At 40.8% G+C, this 16,070-nt stretch overlaps 1 pseudogene; it reads left to right on the top strand.

The window, feature by feature from the left end:
* Nucleotides 1-4,445: 4,445 nt before the first annotated feature.
* LOC123331691 lies at nucleotides 4,446-8,384 on the top strand (annotated as a pseudogene).
* The last annotated feature ends 7,686 nt before the right edge of the window (nucleotides 8,385-16,070 follow it).

Raw genomic sequence — 16,070 nt, 5'->3', positions numbered from 1 at the left:
CTCCTGGGCTGAAGAATATAAAACAAATCTCTAGTAATCAAAATAGCATGGTACTGACACAAAAGCAAATGTATAGATCAATTGAACAGAATACAGAGCCCAGAAGTACCCACGCACCAGTGGCCAACTAATCCATGACAAAGTAGGCAAGAATATATAATGGAAAAAGAGTGTCTCTTCTACATGTGGTGTTAAAACAACAACAACAACCTGGACATCGGGGTGAGGGAGACAGTGAGCTGAGCTCCAGAGGCTACTGCCACCGTTGCTGCCACGGAGAGTGAAAGAGCCAAGGAGCACTGAGAGACCCAGCACCTGTGCACTGGCCGCAGCCAAGACCTCTGCCCTAACCTGGGTCAGCAGCAGCCACAGCCACCCCTCCTCTCCCTCCCTCACCTTCCCAGTGACTGATCCGGAGCCTTTGGCTGGGGGCAGGGAAGTGGCTGTGACTAGTCGGCTGCTCCGAGGTGAGAGGATGCTGATGAGGGGCCGGAGCTTTTGTTTGTCCCGGGGCATGGGGTGAGGGACTCCCAAGTTGGATGGAGGGGGTCCCAGCCACAGTGACACATGTGAGAGCTGGGAGCGGGGGCAGCACCAAGCGGAGCCAGCACTCCTCACCTCACAGCAGCTCAGCTCACTGTCTCCCTCACCCCGATGTCCAAGTTGTTGTTGTTGTTTTAACACCACATGTAGAAGAGACACTCTTTTTCCATTATATATTCTTGCCTACTTTGTCATGGATTAGTTGGCCACTGGTGCGTGGGTACTTCTGGGCTCTGTATTCTGTTCAATTGATCTATACATTTGCTTTTGTGTCAGTACCATGCTATTTTGATTACTAGAGATTTGTTTTATATTCTTCAGCCCAGGAGGGTTATAACTCCAACTTTCTCCCCTTTTCTCAAGTTCATTTTGCAATTCTGTGTCTTTTGTGTTTCATCTGAATTTTAGGATTATTTGTTATACTTCTGTGAAAAATGTCATGGATATTTTGATAGGGATTCCATTAAATCAGTAGATTATACGGGTAATATGAACATTTAAAAAATATGAATCCTTCCATTCCAAGAACATTGGATGTCTTTCCGTTTCATTATAGAATCTTCAAATTCTTTCATCAATTTTCTATACTGTTCAGAGTATAGGTCTTTCACCTCCTTGCTGCTGGTGCTGCTGCTAAGTCGTTTCAGTCGTGTCCAATTCTGTGTGACCCCATAGATGGCAGCCTCCCAGGCCCCATCGTCCCTTGGATTCTCCAGGCAAGAACACTGGAGTGGGTTGCCATTTCCTTCTCCAATGCATGAAAGTGAAAAGTGAAAGTGAAATCCCTCAGTCGTGTCCGACTCTTACCGACCCCATGGACTGTAGCCCACCAGGCTCCTCCATCCATGGGGTTTTCCAGGCAAGACTACTGGAGTGAGGCGCCATTGCCTTTTCCTTTCACCTCCTTCAGTTCAGTTCAGTTCAGTCACTCAGTCGTGTCCGACTCTTTGCGACCCCATGAATTACAGCACACCAGGCCTCCCTGTCCATCACCAACTCCCAGAGATCACCCAGACTCCCGTTCATCGAGTCAGTGATGCCATCCAGCCATCTCATCCTCTGTCGTCCCCTTCTCCTCCTGCCCCCAATGCCTCTCAGCATCAGAGTCTTTTCCAATGAGTCAACTCTTCCCATGAGGTGGCCAAAGTACTGGAGTTTCAGCTTTAGCATCATTCCTTCCAAAGAAATCCCAGGGCTGATCTCCTTCAGAATGGACTGGTTGGATCTCCTTGCAGTCCAAGGGACTCTCAGGAGTCTTCTCCAACACCACAGTTCAAAAGCATCAATTCTTCAGTGCTCAGCCTTCTTCACAGTCCAACTCTAGCATCCATATATGACTACTGGAAAAACCATAGCCTTGAGTAGACTAACCTTTGTTGGCAAAGTAATGTCTCTGCTTTTGAATATGCTATCTAGATTGGTCATAACTTTCCTTCCAAGGAGTAAGCGTCTTTTAATTTCATGGCTGCAGTCACCATCTGCAGTGATTTTGGATCCCCCAAAAATAAAGTCTGAGACTGTTTCCACTATTTCCACATCTATTTCCCATGAAGTGATGGGACCAGATGCCATGATCTTCGTTTTCTGAATGTTGAGCTTTAAGCCAACTTTTTCACTCTCCACTTTCACTTTCATCAAGAGGCTTTTTACTTCCTCTTCACTTTCTGCCATAAGGGGGGTGTCATCTGCATATCTGAGGTTATTGATATTTCTCCCAGCAATCTTGATTCCAGCTTGTGTTTCTTCCAGTCCAGAGTTTCTCATGATGTAGTCTGCATATAGGTTAAATAAGCAGGGTGACAATATACAACATTGATGTACTCCTTTTCCTATTTGGAACCAGTCTGTTGTTCCATGTCCAGTTCTAACTGTTGCTTCCTGACCTGTATACAAAATTCTCAGGAGGCAGGTCAGGTGGTCTGGTATTCCCATCTCTTTCAGAATTTTCCACAGTTTATTGTGATCCACACAGTCAAAGGCTTTGGCATAGTCAATAAAGCAGAAATAGATGCTTTTTCTTGGACTCTCTTGCTTTTTCCATGATCCAGTGGATGTTGGCAATTTGATCTCTGGTTCTTCTGCCTTTTTTGAAACCAGCTTGAACATCAGGAAGTTCATGGTTCACATATTGCTGAAGCCTGGCTTGGAGAATTTTGAGCATTACTTTACTAGCGTGTGAGATGAGTGCAATTGTGCGGTAGTTTGAGCATTCTTTGGCATTGCCTTTATATGGGATTGGAATGAAAACTGACCTTTTCCAGTCCTGTGGCCACTGCTGAGTGTTCCAAATTTGCTGGCATATTGGGTGCAGAACTTTAACAGCATCATCTTTCAGGATTTGAAATAGCTCAACTGGAATTCCATCACCTCCCCTAGTTTTGTTCATAGTGATGCTTTCTAAGGCCCACTTGACTTCACATTCCCGGATGTCTGGCTCCAGGTCATTGATCACACCATCGTGATTATCTGGGTTGTGAAGATATTTTTTTTTTAAGTTCTTCTGTGTATTCTTGCCACCTCTTCTTAATATCTTCTGCTTCTGTTAGGTCCATGCCATTTCTGTCTTTTATTGAGCCCATCTTTGCATGAAATGTTCCCTTGGTATCTCTAATTTTCTTGAAGAGATCTCTAGTCTTTCCCATTCTGTTGTTTTCCTCTATTTCTTTGCATTGATCACTGAGGAAGGCTTTCTTAAGTCTTCTTGCTATTCTTTGGAACTCTGCATTCAGATGCTTATATCTTTCCTTTTCTCCTTTGCTTTTCGCTTCTCTTCTTTTCACAGCTATTTGTAAGGCCTCCCCAGAGAGTCATTTTGCTTTTTTGCATTTCTTTTCCATGGGGATGATCTTGATCCCTGTCTCCTGTTCATACAATGTCACGAACCTCATTCTATAGTTCATCAGGCACTCTATCTATCAGATCTAGGCCCTTAAATCTATTTCTCACTTCCACTATATAATCATAAGTGATTTGATTTAGGTCATACCTGAATGGTCTAGTGGTTTTCCCTACTTTCTTCAATTTCAGTCTGAATTTGGCAATAAGGATTTCATGATCTGAGCCACAGTCAGCTCCTGGTCTTGTTTATGTTGACTCTATAGAGCTTCTCCATCTTTGGCTGCAAAGAATATAATGAATCTGATTTCAGTGTTGACCATCCTTAGGGAACTCTTTTTCTTGTTGTTTCATTCTTTCTGATGCTATGCAGGAGGCTGTAACATCTCGCCCCCGGAGTGTAATAGCTGGGGCTTCAAGCTAGGCAAACACCCCCTGACGGGGGTGGGGGTGGGGGTGGGTACCCCAATGTGAAGCCGTATCTGGGGCAGCGGGGACAGCAGGACCGGTGCTGCAGTACTTTCCTTCCTTCCCCCCTGCCCTCTGACCCCTTGGGGGTCTTCTTTCTCGGCCAGTAGCCGGACTCCTGGCTTCTTGGCTTGGCTCAGGGAGGAGTTCTTAGAGCTCCCTCCCTGCCCCAGGCCTAAGGGCTGCGGTGCTGGGGCAGGTGTGTGGGGGCGGGGACCGCAGCCTCCACCCAGAAGAAACTATAAAACAAAAATCCGGAGCCTCCCAAACGTGACTGTCGGGGAGAGTGGTCTGGGACAGGCAAAAGACCCAGCTTGAAGAGACCCAGAAAGAGGAAAAGAGGAGGTAAGCAGGGCACCAGCTGCCTCTGTGGAAGAGACCCGGGTGGCCCGGCTTGGTGATCCCAGCCCCGCTTCTTGCTCAGTAACGCACTGGAGCTGCTGTGGCTGCTCCCTTGGTCCCGAGGAGGACAGGAAGCACCCTACTTTCTCAGCACCACCAGTTCTTCTCTAAAGTGGAGTCTCAATCATCAGTGAGATTTATAAAAGGCTATCAAATATTTGGAACACTTCCTTAAAATAAATTGCCGGAAGTGGGTCAGAGGAATGTGAAAACCTTTGCATCTTCTGATAGTCTAGCCAAGGTCCAAGAAGTAGCAAGCTGGCTTTTGGAAATGAATCAGGAACTGCTCTCTGTGGGCAGCAAAAGACAACAAACTGGAGGCTCTCTGAGAGGTAATCCTTCCTCAAGCCAGGCAGATGAGGAGTAGATGAATCATGTGGTGGAAGAGGAACAGCAGCAGCAGCAGCTCAGACACCAAGAGGCAGAGCACACTGTGAGGAATGGTGAAGTCGTTGAAGCAGAACCTAGACCTGGACACCAAAATTATTCCCAGCAAGGACAGTTGGAAGGAAACAACAACTGGTTTATTTTGGTAGATAAGTACTCCTCCAGAAACCAGGAAGAACAGGAGGAAGAGGAAGAAAATGCTGGTGAACAATATGAGGAGGATGAGGAAGAAGAAGAAATGGACTAGGAGAGTGATGATTTGTATCAGTCTGATGACAGCAGCAGGGAAGATGAACATACACATAGTAACAGTGTCACAAACTCTAATAGTATTGTGGACCTGCCTATTCACTAGCTCTCCTCCCAGTTCTATACAAAGACAACAGAAATGAAAAGAAAGTTGGACCATGGTTCTGAGATCTGCTGTTTTTCTTTGGGAAAGCAACCATGCAAAGTCTCAGAATATACAAGTACCACTGGGCTTGTACCATGTTCAGGAACACCAACAACTTTTGGAGACCTGAGAGCAGCCAATGGTCAAGGGCAACAACAACATGGGATTACTTCTTTGCAACCACCTCTAGGCCTCCAGGAATGGTTGAAAATGTTTCAGAGCTGGAGTGGACCAGAGAAATTTCTTGCCTTAGATGAACTTATTGATAGCGGTAAACATCATATGTAAGACATATGATGCAAGTGATAGAATCCCAGTTTCAATAAGACTTCATTTCCTTGCTCCCTAAAGAGCTGACACTGTATGTGCTTTAATTCCTGGAACCTAAAGACCTGCTACAAGCAGCTCAGACTTGTCTTTACTGGAGAATATTGGCTGAAGACAACCTTCTCTGGAGAGAAAAATGCAAAGAAAAGGGTATTGGTGAACAGTTGTACATCAAGAGAAGAAAATTAATAAAATCAGATTTCATTCATAGTCCATGGAAAAATGCATACATCAGACAGTGCAGAATTGATACTAACTGGAGGCGAGGAGAACTCAAGTCTCCTAAGGTGCTGAAAGGACATGATGATCACATGATCACATGCTTATGGTTTTGTGGTAACTAAATAGTTAGTGGTTCTGATGACAACAATTTAAAAGTTTGGTCAGTAGTCACAGGCAAATGTCTGAGGATATTAGTGGGACACACAGGTGGAGTATGGCCATCACATATGAAAGACAATATCATCATTAGTGGATCTACAGATTGGACTCTCAAAGTTTGGAATGCAGACATGGGAGAATGTATACACACCTTATATGATCATAATTCCACCGTCTGTTCTATGCATCTCCATGATAAAAAAGAGTTGTTAGTGGTTCTCGAGGTGCCACCCTTAGGGTTGGGATATTGAGACAGGCCAGTGTTTACATGTGTTGATGGGTCATGTAGCAGCAGTCCACTGTGTTCAATATGATGGCAGGAGGGTTTTTAGTGGAGCATATGATTTCATGGTGAAGGTGTGGGACCCAGAGACATCACTTTGCCAACAAAGGTCCATCTAGTCAAGGCTATGGTTTTTCCAGTAGTCATGTATGGATGTTAGAGTTAGACTATAAAGAAAGCTGAGCACTGAGGGATTGATGCTTTTGAACTGTGGTGTTGGAGAAGACTCTTGAGAGTCCCTTGGACTGCAAGGAGATACAACCAGTCCATCCTAAAGGAAATCCATCCTGAATATTTATTGGAAGGACTGATGCTGAAGCTGAAACTCCAATACTTTGGCCACCTGATGGGAAGAACTAACTCATTTGAAAAGACCCTGATGCTGGGAAAGATTGAAGGTGGGAAGAGAAGGGAATGACAGAGGATGAGATGGTTGGATGGCATCACTGGCTCAATGGACATCAGTTTGAGTAAACTCCAGGAGTTGGTGATGGACAGGGAGACCTGGCATGCTGCAGTCCATGGGGTTGCAAAGAGTTGGACATGACTGAGCAACTGAACTGAACTGATTTCTAGGAATATCTCTGGACCTGTTGTGGGCAGTGTGAGATCAGCTCAGATTCAGATTTGGCCTTACTCTAATTTGTACTTGCTTCCAGAGTCAATAATTGCCCCATAGTCCACAGTCTCAGGCTAACTGTGGGGATTTAATCTGCTGCACCTGTGGCTGCTGGAGTTCATTCCCTTCCTCTTCTTTGGTCACACAACCCCAGGTATTCTGCTTTGGTTTTGTGCCTGCCTCTGCTTGTAGGGTACCTTCTGGTTTCTCTTCACTGCCCAGACAAGGGATGAGGCTTATTAGAGCTAATTTGCTCAGTCAAGTGGGGAGAGGTGGTATGACAGCCACAATTAGGATGTAGTATAGGGACTGCATGTGGCATTAGATACATGCCAGATTTTTTTACAGTCTGAAGGAGGTTGTGCACTTCCCTCAAGGAACTGGCCTAGAATCATGGGTCCCTAGGTTGATCCAAGCTGATCAGGCTCCTAGCAAGGTATAAGCCCTGTGCCCATTAACAACTTGGTGGCAGCTGTCACCTCTGGGGTCAGGACTACTTAGTTTCAGCATTTTGTCCACTGACTCAGGCACTCTCCCTGGGTTTGGCAATGACTACTGGCTTATGCTTTCCCATCTGAGATAGTAAACTGCAGTTGAATCTAGGCCCACCACTGGTGCTCCTGCTGAATTTGTTGGCCACCACTGGGGGCACAGCTGCTCTTTGCAAGCATGTGGTATTAGAATGTACCAGCAGCAATGATCTCTTGCCTCTCTGGGAGGTCCAGGCTTTTCTCTGGATTCCTTCAGCTGTGTCATACTAGCCCCCTCAGAGTATCTTCATCAGAGTCAACTGCAGTCCTCTCCTTGAGCCCAACCCCCAAAGCCTGAGCCTGATCACCCAGCCCCCATTCACTGCTGTAGGCATGAACACGTAAGCCTTTTCTTGACTGGGAAGTGCTGTTCATTGTGAATTCTTTCTGCTTTGCCTTCTGAGCACCTGTTGCTTTGTTCCCCACTGAAATTCCCAAGTTCCTTCCTATCCCCACCCATGTGGGGGTCTGTGAGTGTGTGGAAACTTTTCAGGACTCCCTTCTGGGAGCACAGTTCTCTGTCCTAAAATCTTTTATCTCTCTCTTTTTTAAATCTTCATCTTTTGCCCTTCCTCATTCTAAGGAGATCGGCTTGTCTTTTTGAAGTCTGGGTTCTTCTGCCTTGTTCAGAAGGTGTTCTGTAGCTGTTGCATATGCAGATGAAGTTTTGATGTATTTGTGGAGAGGGAGATGATCTCCTTATCTTATTCCTCCACCATCTTGGAAGCCCCGTCTAGATGTATTCTTCATGTATTTGTCTGTAGACTTTTTAATGATGGCCATTATGACTGGTATGAGGTGATGTTCATTGTAGTTTTGATTTGCAATTCTCTAATAATTAGCAATATTGAACATTTTTCATGTGTCTATATATTTTCTTTGGGAGAAGAAATGTTTATACCTTCTCCTTTAAAGTTCCCCTAAGAAGGGGAAGCACAGACAAACTTTGGAGGAGCGAATATGGATGGAGAAGTGGCTCCTTGTATTGATAGTTATGGGAGTTTGCTGCTCAGGTGTCACTTGGAGATCCTGTTGTGAGCAGTGTAGTCACCTGACAGTTTCTGTTGCAAATTTGCTGTTGCAAATTTGAAATCCACCAGTGTGAAATCTGTGTCCACACTCTCACTAGACTGCTCCCAGCCAGTAATTGAGCACCATGGAAGCACTAAGGCCAGGATATTCCTGCCCAACACAGAATCCTGCGCTCCTCATTAGCCTAGTTGAAACTTTCTCTGAGCTACAGTGCAGTGTGGCTCTTCCTACTCATCTCTCCTTTCTTTTTGTTTTCCTTTCACAGCAGCCAAAACTGCATGGTAGTTTGAAGGCTCTCCCCACCTACTCCTGCTCCCCTTTTCCTTTACTTCTCACCAGTGTTTCCCTCAATAAGTCTTTTATACTTCTCATATTTTAGCATTTGACTCCTTGTGAGTTCCTGGGGCTTTAGGGGAGGAGGCCAGAGTGACATTTAAGGTGTAGGGTAAACAATATAGGTGCCATTTACCAACACTTTTGGAAGTTTTTTATCAAAAAATATGGCTTGATTTGTGCATGCTAGCTGAATATCAGTATGGGGTCTGAACTTCATTCTTGTCCCTCATCTATTCATTTATTGAAGCATCATTCATCCTTTATTGGTAGGTTTATTTATGTGAATATATGTGTGTATATATATATTCATGTGAAATATATATATATATATATATATATATATATATATATATATTCTCTTACCCTTTAAAAAAATACTATAGCTCATACACCATATACTCTCTTCTGCACCTTGACTTTTTCACTTATATTTATACTGGACATGTTTCCATCTCACTACATAGAGAGGTAACATTCTTTTTCACATCCATATGACATTTCCCTGAGAAATATTTTTATATTTCAACCAATCACTTATTGATAGAAGATTGGACTGTTTCTAAACTTTCTGTATTTACAATGTCTAAATGAAAAAACTTTCACGTGTCATTTAGGGCACATGTAAGTTTATAAAATGGGCTATAAAAATGATACCTATTTAAGAATTGGATTTGAAATCTAGTAATTTCTAAGAGAAAATGGAAGTCAATATAATAATAAAAGGACAGAAAGCAGCCTGGTTAAAGTGAAGGAAGTCACCAAATTTTTATCTGTCTGTGGCCACCATCAGGTGGCCAAAGTTTTGGAATTTCAGCTTCAGTCTCAGTCATTCCAATGAATATTCAGGACTGATTTCCTTTAGGATTGACTAGTTGGCTCTCCTTGTAGTCCAAGGGATTCTCAAGAGTATTCTACAACACCACAATTCAAAAGCATCAATTCTTCTGTGCTCAGCTTTCTTTATAGTCCAACTCTCACATCCATACATGACTACTGGAAAAACCATAGCTTTGCCTAGATGGACATTTTCTGGCAAAGTAATGTCTCTGCTTTTTAATATGATGTCTACGTTGGTCATAGCTTTTATTCCAAAGAGCAAGAATCTTTTAATTTCATGATATCTTTGACTATATGGACCTTTGCTGGCAGAGTAATATCTCTGCTTTTTAATAAGCTGTCTAGGTTGGTCATAGCTTTTCTTCCAAGGAACAAGGGTCTTTTAATTTTGTGGCTTCAGTCACCATCTACAGTGATTTTGGATCCCCAAAAAATAAATTATTTCACTGTTTCCATTGTTTTCCCATCTATTTGCCATGAAGTGATGGAACTGGATGCCATGATCTTAGTTTTCTGAATGTTGAGTTTTAAGCGAGCTTTTTCACTCTCCTCTTTTACCTTCATCAAGAAGCTCTTTAGTTCCTCTTTGCTTTCTGCCATAACTGTGGTGTCATCTTCATATCTGAGGTTATTGATATTCCTTCAGGTAATCTTGATTCCACTTTGTGCTTCATCTACCCAGCATTTCACATGATGTACTCTGCATATAAGTTAAATAAGCAGGGTGACAGTATTCAGCCTTGCTGTATTCCTTTCCCAATTTTAAACCAGTCCACTGTTCCATGTCAGGTTCTAACTGTTGCTTCTTGACTTGTATACAGGATTCTCAGGAGCCAGGTAAAGTGGTCTGGTACTTCGAACTCTTTAAGAATTTTCCATAATTTGTTGTGATCCACACAGTTGAAGTCTTTAGTGTAGTTAACTAAGCAGAAATAAATATTATTCTGGAATTCTCTTGCTTTTTCTATGATCCAATGGATGTTAGCAGTTTGATCTCTGATTCCTCTGCCTTTCCTAAATCCAGCTTGTACATCTCTAAGTTCTCAATTCACATACTGTGGAAGCCTAGCTTGAAGAATTTTGAGCATTGCCTTGTTAGCATGTGAAATGAGTGCTATTGTGTGGTAGTTTGAGCATCTTTGGCATTGCCCTTCTTTGGGACTGAAATAAAAACTGACCTTTTCCAGCCCTATAACCACTGCTGAGCTTTCCAAATTTGCTGGCATATTGAGTGCAACACTTCGACAGCACCATCTTTAGGATTTGAAATAGCTCAGCTGGAATTCCATCACCCCCACTAGCTTTTTTTGTAGTGAGGCCCACTTGGCTTCAAACTCCAGTATGTCAGTCTGTAGGTGACTGATAAGACAATTATGGTTATACAGGTCATTAAGATCTTTTTTAAATAGTTCTTCTGTGTATTCTTGATACCTCTTCTTAATCTCTTCTGTTTCTGTTAGGTCCATACCATTTCTGTCCTTTATTGCGCCCATCTTGGCATGAGCTACTCAGTTCATGGTACTTTTATCATAGAAGCCTGAACAGATTGTCTCTTTGTATGTATGTCTATATGCATGCATGGATGCATGTATGTATTTTTCCTTCCACATCCATTTCCTCTCTCCAGAAGGACTATGAAAAGCATATTCATAGGAATTTGTATAATGATTGATAAGCATGTTTTATCCTCCTATAATCACTTGCAGTTTATCATTAAATAAAATAATAAAGAAATAATTCCTTTTAATTTTTTTTATTATTTTAATTAATTAATTTTATTTTATTTTTTAATTTTATTTTATTTTTAAACTTTACATAATTGTATTAGTTTTGCCAAATATCAAAATGAATCTGCCACAGGTACACATGTGTTCCCCATCCTGAACCCTCCTCCCTCCTCCCTCCCCATACCATCCCTCTGGGTCGTCCCAGTGCACCAGCCCCAAGCATCCAGTATCGTGCATCGAACCTGGACAGGCAACTCGTTTCATACATGATATTTTACATGTTTCAATGCCATTCTCCCAAATCTTCCCACCTTCTCCCTCTCCCACAGAGTCCATAAGACTGTTCTATACATCAGTGTCTCTTTTACTGTCTCGTACACAAGGTTACTGTTACCATCTTTCTAAATTCCATATATATGCGTTAGTGTAGTGTATTGGTGTTTTTCTTTCTGGCTTACTTCACTCTGTATAATAGGCTCCAGTTTCATCCACCTCATTAGAACTGATTCAAATGTATTCTTTTTAATGGCTGAGTAATACTCCATTGTGTATATGTACCATGGATTTCTTATCCATTCATCTGCTGATGGACATCTAGGTTGCTTCCATGTCCTGGCTATTATAAACAGTGCTGCGATGAACATTGGGGTACACGTGTCTCTTTCCCTTCTGGTTTCCTTAGTGTGTATACCCAGCAGTGGGATTTCTGGGTCATATGGCATTTCTATTGCCAGTGTTTTAAGGAATCTCCACACTGTTCTCCAGAGTGGCTGTACTAGTTTGCATTCCCACCACAGTGTAAGAGGGTTCCCATTTCTCCACACCCTCTCCAGCATTTATTATTTATAGACTTTTGGATTGTAGTCATTCTGACTGGCGTGAAATGGTACCTCATAGTGGATTTGATTTGCATTTCTCTGATAATGAGTGATGTTGAGCATCTTTTCATGTGTTTGTTAGCCATCTGTATGTCTTCTTTGGAGAAATGTCTATTTAGTTCTTTGGCCCATTTTTTGATTGGGTCATTTATTTTTCTGGAGTTGAGCTGTAGGAGTTGCTTGTATATTTTTGAGATTAGTTGTTTGTCAGTTGCTTCTTTTGCTATTATTTTCTCCCATTCTGAAGGCTGTCTTTTCACCTTGCTAATAGTTTCCTTTGAAGTGCAGAAGCTTTTAAGGTTAATTAGGTCCCATTTGTTTATTTTTGCTTTTATTTCCAATATTCTGGGAGGTGGGTCATAGAGGATCCTGCTGTGATGTATGTCAGAGAGTGTTTTGCCTATGTTCTCCTCTAGGAGTTTTATAGTTTCTGGTCTTACGTGTAGATCTTTAATCCATTTTGAGTTTATTTTTGTGTATGGTGTTAGAAAGTGTTCTACTTTCATTCTTTTACAAGTGGTTGACCAGATTTCCCCGCACCACTTGTTAAAGAGATTGTCTTTAATCCATTGTGTATTCTTGCCTCCTTTGTCAAAGATAAGGTGTCCATATGTGTGTGGATTTATCTCTGGGCTTTCTATTTTGTTCCATTGATCTATACTTCTGTCTTTGTGCCAGTACCATACTGTCTTGATAACTGTGGCTTTGTAGTAGAGCCTGAAGTCAGGTAGGTTGATTCCTCCAGTTCCATTCTTCTTTCTCAAAATAGCTTTGACTATTCGAGGTTTTTTGTATTTCCATACAAATTGTGAAATTATTTGTTCTAGCTCTGTGAAGAATACCGTTAGTAGTTTGATAGGGATTGCCTTGAATCTATAAATTGCTTTGGGTAGTATACTCATTTTCACTATATTGATTCTTCCAATGCATGAACATGGTATATTTCTCCATCTATTAGTGTCCTCTTTGATTTTTTTCACCAGTGTTTTATAGTTTTCTATATATAGGTCTTTTGTTTCTTTAGGTAGATATATTCCTAAGTATTTTATTCTTTCCGTTGAAATGGTGAATGGAATTGTTTCCTTAATTTCTCTTTCTGTTTTCTCATTATTAGTGTATAGGAATGCAAGGGATTTCTGGGTGTTGATTTTATATCCTGCAACTTTATTATAGTCATTGATTAGTTCTAGTAATTTTCTGGTGGAGTCTTGAGGGTTTTCTATGTAGAGGATCATGTCATCTGCAAACAGTGAGAGCTTTACTTCTTCTTTTCCAATTTGGATTCCTTTTATTTCTTTTTCTGCTCTGATTGCTGTGGCCAAAACTTCCAAAACTATGTTGAATAGTAATGGTGAAAGTGGGCAACCTTGTCTTGTTCCTGACTTTAGAGGAAATGCTTTCCATTTTTCACCATTGAGGATAATGTTTGCTGTGGGTTTGTCATATATAGCTTTTATTATGTTGAGGTATGTTCCTTCTATTCCTGCTTTCTGGAGAGTTTTTATCATAAATGGATGTTGAATTTTGTCAAAGGCTTTCTCTGCATCTATTGAGATAATCATATGGTTTTTATTTTTCAATTTGTTAATGTGGTGTATTACATTGATTGATTTGCGGATATTGAAGAATCCTTGCATCTCTGGGATAAAGCCCACTTGGTCATGGTGTATGATCTTTTTAATGTGTTGTTGGATTCTGATTGCTAGAATTTTGTTAAGGATTTTTGCATCTATGTTCATCAGTGATATTGGCCTGTAGTTTTCTTTTTTTGTGGGATCTTTTTCAGGTTTTGGTATTAGTATGATGGTGGCCTCATAGAATGAGTTTGGAAGTTTACCTTCCTCTGCAATTTTCTGGAAGAGTTTGTGCAGGATAGGTGTTAGCTCTTCTCTAAATTTTTGGTAAAATTCAGCTGTGAAGCCGTCTGGACCTGGGCTTTTGTTTGCTGGAAGATTTTTGATTACAGTTTCAATTTCCGTGCTTGTGATGGGTCTGTTAAGATTTTCTATTTCTTCCTGGTCGAGTTTTGGAAAGTTGTACTTTTCTAAGAATTTGTCCATTTCTTCCACGTTGTCCACTTTATTGGCATATAATTGTTGATGGTAATCTCTTATGATCCTTTGTATTTCTGTGTTGTCTGTTGTGATCTCTCTATTTTCATTTCTAATTTCATTGATTTGATTTTTCTCCCTTTGTTTCTTGATGAGGCTGGCTAATGATTTGTCAATTTTATTTATCCTTTCAAAGAACCAGCTTTTGGCTTTGTTGATTTTTGCTATGGTCTCTTTTGTTTCTTTTGCATTTATTTCTGCTCTAAGTTTTTAAGATTTCTTTCCTTCTACTAACCTTGGGGTTCTTCATTTCTTCCTTTTCTAGTTGCTTTAGGTGTAGAGTTAGGTTATTTATTTGACTTTTTTCTTGTTTCTTGAGATGTGCCTGTATTGCTATGAACTTTCCCCTTAGGACTGCTTTTACCGTGTCCCACAGGTTTTGGGTTGTTGTGTTTTCATTTTCATTCATTTATATGCAAATTTTGATTTCTTTTTTGATTTCTTCTGTGATTTGTTGGTTATTCAGCAGCGTGTTGTTCAGCCTCCATATGTTGCAATTTTTAATAGTTTTTCTCCTGTAATTGAGATCTAATCTTACTGCATTGTGGTCAGAAAATACTCTTGGAATGATTTCTATTTTTTTTTTTTTTTTGAATTTACCAAGTCTATCTTTATGGCCCAGAATGTGATCTATCCTGTAGAAGGTTCCATGTGTGTTTGAGAAAAAGGTGAAATTCATTGTTTTGGGATGAAATGTCCTATAGGTATCAATTAGGTCTAACTGGTCTATTGTATTGTTTAAAGTTTGTGTTTCCTTGTTAATTTTCTGTTTAGTAGATCTATCCATAGGTGTGAGTGGGGTATTAAAATCTCCCACTATTATTGTGTTATTGTTAATTTCTCCTTTCATACTTGTTAGCATTTGTCTTACATACTGCGGTGCTCCCGTGTTGGGTGCATATATATTTATAATTGTTATATCTTCTTCTTGGATTGATCCTTTGATCATTATGTAGTGACCTTCTTTGTCTCTTTTCACAGCCTTTGTTTTAAAGTCTATTTTATCTGATATGAGTATTGCTACTCCTGCTTTCTTTTGGTCCCTATTTGCATGGAAAATCTTTTTCCAGCCCTTCACTTTCAGTCTGTATGTGTCCCCTGTTTTGAGGTGGGTCTCTTGTAGACAACATATGTAGGGGTCTTGTTTTTGTATCCATTCAGCCAGTCTTTGTCTTTTGGTTGGGGCATTCAACCCATTTACATTTAAGGTAATTGCTGATAAGTATGATCCTGTTGCCATTTACTTTATTGTTTTTGGTTCTAATTTATATATCGTTTTTATGTTTCCTGTCTAGAGAATATCCTTTAGTATTTGTTGGAGAGCTGGTTTGGTGGTGCAGAATACTCTCAGCTTTTGCTTGTCTGAAAACCTTTTGATTTCTCCTTCATACTTGAATGAGATCCTTGCTGGATACAATAATCTGGGCTATAGGTTATTTTCTTTCATCATTTTAAGTATGTCTTGCCATTCCCTCCTGGCTTGAAGAGTTTCTATTGAAAGATCAGCTGTTATCCTTATGGGAATCCCCTTGTGTGTTATTTGTTGTTTTTCCCTTGCTGCTTTTAATATTTGTTCTTTGTGTTTGATCTTTGTTAATTTGATTACTATGTGTCTTGGGGTGTTTCGCCTTGGGTTTATCCTGTTTGGGACACTCTGGGTTTCTTGGACTTGGGTGATTATTTCCTTTCCTTCCTTCAACTATTATCTCCTCAAGTATTTTCTCATGGTCTTTCTTTTTGTCTTCTTCTGGGACCCCTATGATTCGAATATTGTAGCATTTAATATTGTCCTGGAGGTCTCTGAGATTGTCCTCATTTCTTTTAATTCGTTTTTCTTTTATCCTCTCTGATTCATTTATTTCTACCATTCTATCTTCTAATTCACTAATCCTATCTTCTGCCTCTGTTATTGTATTTGTTGCCTCCAGAGTGTTTTTAATTTCATTTATTGCATTATTCATTATATATTGACTCTTTTTT

This window comes from Bubalus bubalis, chromosome X, assembly GCF_019923935.1.
Source record: "Bubalus bubalis isolate 160015118507 breed Murrah chromosome X, NDDB_SH_1, whole genome shotgun sequence".
NCBI classification, from domain to species: domain Eukaryota; kingdom Metazoa; phylum Chordata; class Mammalia; order Artiodactyla; family Bovidae; genus Bubalus; species Bubalus bubalis.
Note: the sequence above shows the minus strand (reverse complement) of the source record. Positions and strands in the feature narration are given on the sequence as shown.